Source organism: Pteropus vampyrus, unplaced genomic scaffold, assembly GCF_000151845.1.
Source record: "Pteropus vampyrus isolate Shadow unplaced genomic scaffold, Pvam_2.0 Scaffold33, whole genome shotgun sequence".
NCBI classification, from domain to species: domain Eukaryota; kingdom Metazoa; phylum Chordata; class Mammalia; order Chiroptera; family Pteropodidae; genus Pteropus; species Pteropus vampyrus.
Genome location: NW_011888814.1, coordinates 533,273 through 542,773, shown reverse-complemented (window position 1 = coordinate 542,773; position 9,501 = coordinate 533,273).

Here is a 9,501-nt window from a genome sequence, read left to right as displayed (position 1 = left end):
CAAAGGCAATAACAAGAGACAAAGAAAGATCCAGTTATTCTACTTCTGGGTATTTACACAAAGAAACCCAAAATGCTACTTCCAAGGGACATGTGCATTCATATGCTCATTGCAGCATTATTTACGATAGCCAAGATATGGAAGCAACCTGGATGTCCATCAGTGGAGGAATGATTAAAGAAGAGGTGGTATATACATATAATGGAATATTACTCAGCCATTAAAAGAATGAAATCTTGCCATCTGCAACAACACAGATGTACCTAGAGAGTATTGTGCTCAGTGGAGTAAGTCAGATAGAGAAAGACAAGTACCACATGATTTCACTTACATGTGGAATCTAGAGAAAAAAATAAATGAACAAACAAAACAGAAACAAACTTGTAGGTAGAGTGAACATTTTGATGGTTGCCAAATGGAAAAGAGGTTGGGAGGATGGGTGAAAAAGAGAAAGGGATTAAGAAGTACCAATTGATAGTGACAAAATTCTCAAAAGGATGTAAAGTATAGCATAAGGAATATAGTCAATAATATTGTGATAACTATGTACGGTATCTAATGGATACTACATTTATTGAGGAGATCACTTTGTAAGTTATATAAATGTCTAATCTCTATGTCGTACACCTAAAATTAATATAACATTGTATGTCAAATGTGTTTGATAAAAAAATTTAAGTAGAAGTGTAAAGTTTTCAGTTTCACATAAGCAAATCTGGAAAAGAAATTTTTTAACTGAAGATAAAATTTGGGCATTATCAGCATATTAGTGATATTTTAGATATTGGACTGAATGAGACCTCTTAAGGGGAGAATGTAATCAGGGAAGGTTGAGTATGTTGACAACACACTCAGAGTATTCAGTGAGGTTGGCGCATAGAGCATTCCAGTGGCATGTTAGAAATGGAGTCATTGGAATCATGGATGAATTGAATAGGAGGTGAGAGGTAGAGACAGTAAGCTGAGTAAAACTTTAAGTAATTGGCGTTGAAAAGAAATAGAGGAATTGAACAGTTGCCAGAAGGCCAATTGGAATTAAGAGAGAATATCTAAAGGAGACTCAGAGAATGTTTGACCTCTTAACATAAAATTTATTTTCCACAAAACTTTTGCAATTTTCTATATCTGTTTTGCCTTATTCTTTTCTTTTCTTATTCTGAAAAAAACAGTCATTTTATTTTAAAAACATTACTCTCTTTTTCCCTAACAAAAATACATCCTACATTTTTTATACTCTTCTTATAAAAAAAAAAATATTCAATTTCCTTTCCATACTTTGTATACGAAATTGTTTTGCTACACTTTTATTGTTTCTAGTAGTTTTATTTTTACATATTGGTTATTAATTTTAGCTATTATTAACCTTTACTTTCCAGTGAAAACTAGGAAACAGGCAATTGTGAACTATCATATATTATTATCCTAGAGTAGATTAACAAATGTATAAATATGTAATTATAAAATGTATAATTTTCAGAGAAATGTTTTTCATAGTACAATTTTTAATATGGCAAAAAAAACATAATGTGGAAAAAAACAATTTTTAATATGGAAAAAAAAGCATAATAAGAGACCCAAATCTTTCTTGTCTCTCTGTAAAAGTTAAAAGCCAAAAGTAAATAAACTTATTTACCAATTGAAAAAATATATATAATTTTATACAAATAAAATGTACGTAGGAAAGTGTCTTCAACTATTTAATTTGGTAGTAGTTACCTGGTCTTCCTAGTGGCAACACTCTATCACAGATTAAGAAATAAGATGAGAAAGTATTTATCTTCCTCCAAAATATATTTCTTGGGTTACTATGATATTTTCCAAAGAAAAGTGTTATATTACACCAAATTTTAGGCTTCAGAAATTTATGATGGGAAGTATATTAAACAAAAATTTGGCTTATGTTTTAGTTGACACCATTTACAAATAAGTGGGCAAGCCTTTTAGTATGCAAAAAAATTTAAATCTATAATCTTTATCTTTTTCTCTCATAATATATTTTTGTCTCCATTCCTGCTTGAAATATATTAATAGTACATTGTGAGGTGTGACAGTATTAGGGATTTAGTGTTATTCGAGGTATACTTAATAATATTTACCACATTTTGAAATATTTCACTTATGTTAAAATTCATGATAAATGAAAATACACGTGTGTTTCTACATCTCTATCTGTGTATTTACACAAATACACCTAGAAAAAATATGGAGTCTTTCACAACCTCCTCACCCATTACCCACATGCCTCCTTGGGAGAATTCAATTTATGTTAATGCAACATCCTGGCCATTTGTTGAACAATCAGGTAAAAAGTTACAGGGGGAAACTAAAACCATTAAACATATTTACCTTTTTTAATTAAATTTATTGAGATGACATTGGTTAATAAAATTATATAGGTTTCAAGTATATGATTCAAAAATATATCATCTATATATTGCATTGTGTGTTCACCATCCAAAGTCAAATCTCCTTTTGTCACTATATATTTGACCCTCTTTACTTTTATCTACCTACTAACCCTCACCTTCCCCCTTTCCCTCTGGTAACCACTAAACCGTTATCTGTGTCCATGAGTTTTTGTTTGTTTGACTTGATTGTTGCTTTCAGTTTTATATCCTGCATATGAGTGAAATCATATTGTTCTCAGCTTTTTCTGTTTGACTTATTTTGCTGAGCATAATATTAAGATTCATCCATGTTGTTGCAAATGGCAGTATTTCATCTTTTCTATAGCTAAGTAGTATTCCATTATACATATTTACCACATCTTCTTTATTTAATCAAATATCAAAGGGCATTTTGGTTGTTTCCATGTCTTGGCCACCATGAGTAATTCTGTAATTAACATCAGGGTGCATTATCTTTATGAATAAATGTTTTCAAATTTGGGGAATAGATATCTAGAAGAGGGATTTCTGGGTCTTATGGTAATTCTATTCTTAGTTTTTTGAGGAAGTTCTATACTGTTTTCCATAGTGGTTGTACCAATTTACATTCCTATAAACAGTGTGTGAGGGTTCTTTTTTCCCCACAAACTCTCCAACATTTATTATTACTTGTCTTGATGATAACAGCCCTTCTGTCAGGTGTGAGGTGGTATCTTATTGCGGTTTCGATTTGCATTTCCCTAATAGCTAGTGAAATTGAGCATCATTACATATGTTTGTTGGTCATTTGTACATCATTTGGGGAGAAGTGTCCGTTTTTAATTGGATTGGTTTTTTTTTATTTTTGTCGAGTTGTATGAGTTCTTTGTATATTTTGCAAATATCTTCTCTCATTCAGTTGTTTGCTTTTTTATTTTATTGAAAGGTTTATTTGTTTGTTTGTTTTAGCTGTGGAGAAGCTTTTTAGTTTAATATAGTTCCATTCATTTATTTTTTCCTTTTACTTTCTCACCTTTGAGGTGAAATTCATAAAATCTTCTCTAAAATCAGGGTCCATGAGCTTAATAGCTATGTTTGTTTCTATGCAATTTATTGTTTCAGGTCTTATATTTATATCTTTGATCTATTTTGAGGATAAAAAGTTAATGGAAAAGAGAATAGATCAGATAAAGAAAAAAGGAAGAGAGAGATGAAAAAAAGGAGATTGAAACTCAGAGGTTCTACTTCTGGTTATTTGAAAGAGGAAGAAGAACTGGAGAGAGAAGAGTGTTGGGGAGAGGGAGAGGGAGAGAGAAAAGGGAAAAGAGAATTTTAAGTATATTTTGAGTAAAATTTGCCAGTTTGATATTTCCTTGGGATACTGTAAGAATGATTTGTATACATTTTCAATTGTTTTCAGATACCAAATTTGCATGTTTTAATATAACAAGGCAAATATGGAACCATGAGGCATAGTGTGTGTGTGTGTGTGTGTGTGTATTTGAGTATGCAAACTTTAGATATTTCTGGCTCATTCTCAATCATGTCATTATGCATATTTATATTGAGAAAAATTGCAATAATTTTATATGATTAACTATTAATGTAAAACATATATGTAGACTTATAATAATTTATATCTTATGATTTCCTTATAGCATTTTCAGGTGCATTTATTTTATGTGTAATTTTTATGACTCCAAATAAAAAATAACAAAATATTAAAATCTAATACATTATTTTATTGGCAAGTAACCTGGGAGTAATAGAATCTCAAAATACTGGACCTTGTCCTTGACCGTTATGCAAATATTATCTCACTAAAATACATATGTAATGTGTTTATAAAATTTCTTCAGGAAAATTGAGAATTTTCAGCCTACACCCTAAACAAGTCTGACAATTTTTTAAGGCTAGAATTCTTTGTTGACTGATACTGAATAGCTTGCTAACACTTCTTTTAGCCCAAGACCTTTCTGTAAAGCAGTCACCTGAGATGAGAAGTCTCCTCATTCTAATATGCAATGTGTGTTGTCTCCTCTTTAATCATTTTTAATCACAAAGGTATAAATAGAGACTTCTCAAATATTGGTTTAAATGTCTGTAGCACATATTCTATTTGTGTTAAGTATGATATAAAATAAAAATGTCGTTTTTGTTTCTAATTTATATGCATGTTTTTTCCTACAAAACTTTAGAAAAGTTACTTGTAAAAACATTAAAAGAATTCAAAATGCTATTTTGAGAATAGTTGTTTCAGTGTGTAGAAGATAACTTTGACATTTATTTACTTGTGATTTGTCCCTAGAGATAGAGAAAAATGATAGAAATATTGATTGTCAGTTTGTGGATAAACATTAATCTTCATAAGTGGCACAGGGCCGACCTCATATATTTCTACAAAAATATAATTTTTGAAATAAATCCAATCACTTTTGGAAATAAAACTTTCTAACTTACAAACAAGTAAATTATGAAGTCACTGGGATGAGATGAAGTGGCAATTGAAATACAGCTAGCACTGTCATATGAGCCTTTATGACTTTTTTTGTGCCTGAGGCCCACTATGCAAACCCATCTATTAGAAAATGTATAAAAGGAAAGAGCACAGTGTTTCATGTCTAGGTTAAGCATTGAGTTCAGCATAGATTTGAACATATCTTGATTTTCAAATCATCCCATTTCATCCCAGAATATCAGTTATAAATTTACCTATTCAGGACATAAAAGAAATGTATTTTCTTCAAGGTCTACTCATCACATGAATGGATGTAAAAAGGAAAAATCTGCTCTTCCTCTATCTCCTTTCTAATTTGGGGGAGTCATCATAAATTTGTGTTCAAGAAGTCTAGATTTTATAGGCAGGGATAAGCAATTGCAATTTGCCTGTTTTATGAAAAACGATAAATCCGACAAATGGGATAGATTGCTCTTTCTGTTAAGGTCCTGGGTAATATTATGTCTAATGTGCCAAGATAAAAATATGAATGTGTTGTAGAATGGTACTGAAGATGGTTTCAGCCACACACCTGGAAGACAATGAGGTCTCTGAAAACTGATAGAAAGTCAGAGTTTCTACAGCAATCAAGGAGATCTTAGCCTGCTTGAGAGGAACACCTCAGAGAGGCAGAATATCATATGGAATGAACATATGGATGACTATGAGAACTAGGCAGTGGGTATCCTACTCTGAGTGACAAGGAAGAAGACTCATGCCAAGCTTGGCATGGAGGAATGAAGTAACCGGGAAATTAATTCACCCTGACATTGCCTTAGGTCTTCCTCCAACTAATATGTACTGAAGATTAGAAAAAGGTAGAAGGAAAATAAGAAAAATTGTCTTCCTCCTTCATGTTTAAAATATCTTAGTATCCATTTTCATAGACATACCCAAATTTAGCACAAAATTTTAGCACCTATTGAAGGAGTTATGAAAAAATGTAGATTTTAAAAATAGAATACAATGTACTTTTATTATGGAACTTTTACATAAGGTGTAGATATGGAAAAACTGTTTTAATCATGAAAGAAAATATTAATTATATAAGATATGTATAGGTTATATGGTAGAGCTAGGCATATCCCTTGATACCAGTATATCATTTAATTATAGCTATCTTGAGATCCTAATCAATGGCAAGGTTAATGTTTTTAAAATTTAATGTATTGAAAGTTCAGCTTTTACTGGGTTGTATAAATCTGGAAAGAGCAACAGTTGGACAAAACTATAATGAGAAAAGCTACATAAAGTACAAAATCATAGTTTTCTATGAACACATCAAAGATCCGAAGTTACTAGGCAATGAAATACTCTGAAATTCAAGGAGAAACAAATTCTTCCAAGAAGAGATATCTAAGGTAGAACATGTATGAAGAGAGACTAGATACCATGTAAGTGAGTAAAACAAGTGAGTAAGAAAAACAGTACAAAATTTGATTAATCGATAAAGGACAAGTGTGAGCTTGTCCTATGGCAGATTAGAACCTCTGAGAGACCCAGACCAAACAGGATTTAATATTTACTTTCAATTTCTTTTCTACAGACCTTTACTAGTTATCCTTAAGGAAGATCGATAGCAGGATGGCTGACCAGAAGAAAGCTTCTGTGGTTATACGGGCATGCAAGAAAGAATGAGCTGCCACTGTGAAAAAGGCATAAAACTTCACACTATTATCTGCATCCTTCTCTCATATAGAGCAAACATCTTAAACTTCTGAGGGATGGTCAGGAAACAGTATCATCTTTAGGGTACAAGGAAAGGTCCATTATTACTCGTGTAATGGTTTAAAAAAAAAAAAAACCTTCTACTTTTGAGGAGAAGCAGGCTAGGAGCTTATTCCAATTTAATTATAGGTCTTTTACTACCGGGGAAGGGATAGAAAGCTCTGACACAGGATTCACCACTCGTACAAAATAGACTTTGGCTACAATAGGTAAGAAAGGTTAGAAAGTGGGGGAATCCTCACTGCAAATTCCAATAACAAGGTCTGTCTAATACCAGGTTGGACCTGGAAAACAAATACTGCCCATTCCTACTCTTCACCATGAGACTAAACAAGCACCAAGTGAGAAGCAACAGCATTCTACCACTCAAGAAAAGGCAAGAGGTATAGGGAGACTTTCTTTTGTACAGTAATGCTATAATGGCTGAGAGCTTGGAATGGAATGTTAACATACAGAAAACTCTCCTTATCCTTTGCTTCTTCACTAATGAGAACAAAGCAATGATAGACCATTACTAGAAGAACTTGAAGCTTGTGGTACCAAAGGTACTAAAAGCAAAAACAAAATTCAAATTTACCTCCTCTCCTAAATAGAGTGACTCAATCACCCACAATCAGACAGAGGAAAAGTCATGTTCATTTTGAAGAACAGATATTGCTTACCTCAATCTCTACTATTCTATACCCAATTATCAGCAATCAAAAAATAGTTATGAAAGATAAATAAGAATAAAAAATATTTAACTATGTCAAAGAACAAAGAAATCAACAGGGCCAGAAATGTAGATGATCCAAATGTTGGAACTATCCATCTGGGATTTTAAATAAATTATAGTTTCTATGTTAAATGATCTATAGGAAATAGTAGACAAATACATAAACATATAGGAGATTTCAAGAAGGAGATAGAATCCTTAAGATAGAGTCAAATGAACACAACTAAGGAAATAATTAACTTGAATTAGTCAGTGGAAATTACCTAAACTGAAACACAGAGGAAAGAGGGAGTGAAAAAAATAAAACATCCAAGAACTGTAGGATCACATCAAGCAGACCAATACACATTTAATTGGTGCCCCGGAGGGCCAAGGAAAAAGGATTGGGTTGGATTAAATTGGAAAAATTAAAAAATTAATATCTCAAATTTTCCAAAAACAGTGGATAACAAACTATAGACCTAAGAAGCTTACAGATTCCAAGTATGATGAATAATAAATATATACACATACAGGCACATATTTTCAAATTGCTAAAATAAAAACAGAGAAAATTTTGAAGGCAGGCAGAGAAAAAGAAAGACACAGAACATACAGAAGAACTGCGATAAGAATTATACTAGGCTTCTCAGAAACTATGCAAACCAGAGTCAGTAGACTGACTTATTTAAAGTATTCAATGTATAAAGAAACTGTCAACCTAGAAATTTCTAACCAGTGAAAAAATCTTTACAAAATGAAGGTGATGTGAAACCTTTTTCTGACAAAAGCTGAGAAAATTCACTGACAGCACAGACATAATATAAGAAATGTTAAAGTGAGTTCTTAGAGCAGGAGGAATATGAATCCAGATAGACACTTAGATCTTCACAAAGAAATTTTGAGTTCTGGAAATGTTAAAAATGAAACAAATATTAAACTATTTTAAAAGGTTTTGTTTGTTTCCTATTCATAACTTATTAAAGTGTTGTCTCTTAAATCTTTTTAGTTTATAATGTATTTGCCTGATAACAATGTGTTTGTTTGTTTGTTTTAGAGAAAACCATTGGTATCTTGATGTGCTATGTAGAATTGGTCAAGTAAAAAAATATTCCCTTATGAAGACCTAAATGATTAAATATTTCTATCTGTACTTTAGTGATTGCAAATACTATTTTTGGGCAAAGTCTGAGAAATAATAAAGGAACGATTTTTACACATGTAAAAATTATATTCATTTAATAATAATGGCAAAAATTAAATACAAGGTTATATATTTTAAATTTTGGTATCAATAAAAGACTTGCTTATTAACATGTAGAGGTGTAAAGAAATTTTAGTAGGAGAATAATATCTGTCAACAGTCGCATAATTTTATCACCCCTGTTCTTTAACTAAACTCTGTAGTTTACTTTTCAGCACTTGTATTTAACATCAATTGTGGCCATTGGGAAAATACAACTTTTGAACTTCCATATGTATCTCATTAAGAATTCATAGATTTTATTTGCCAAATAAAAAGCAAAATACCATTATCTAGAATCAAAGTGAATATTATAGTAATAATATGAAATTTCTTCAATCTCAGTAGTTTATAGATTGAAATTAAATATATAGAAAGTTATTTAGCTTCCCATTTGTTTAACAAAATATAGAAGTATCAGAAATGAGGGACCAAGGAGTCTATTTATTGCATTATGCTCCTGAAAATATAGCTAAATATAACATATAAATGTTTTGCTTATTGTATGACTACATATAAATTATAAAGTATTTTTTTAAAAAAAGCATAAGTGGTATATAAATAATAGTATGCCAATATCCCAATACATGGAATGAAATATGCCTGATAGCTGTATCTTTTTAAATTACCATTTATCCTATTCAACCCAGTCTCAAATACTCATAGAAAGAGTATATCAGAAATGTACTAATTTATACTGTGCTCCTTTTCCTTTCTTACTTGTTATCTCTTAAGCTTGGCTTAGACTCAAGTGCTTTATCTATGAAGCCCAGACTTTATCACCATGGCTGTCTGAAGTAATCTATCAGTGAGTGGCTTTGCTGCTTCAGGACCATGCTTGTGAGCACAGCACATCATACAAAACTGGGAGCTCTGGTGCTTATGGCTTAGCTTTCGTAGGTCCTACATTAGCCTCATCCTCAGAGGTCACCCTACAGTCACCCACAATGAATTTAGACTTCTAGAAAGGACT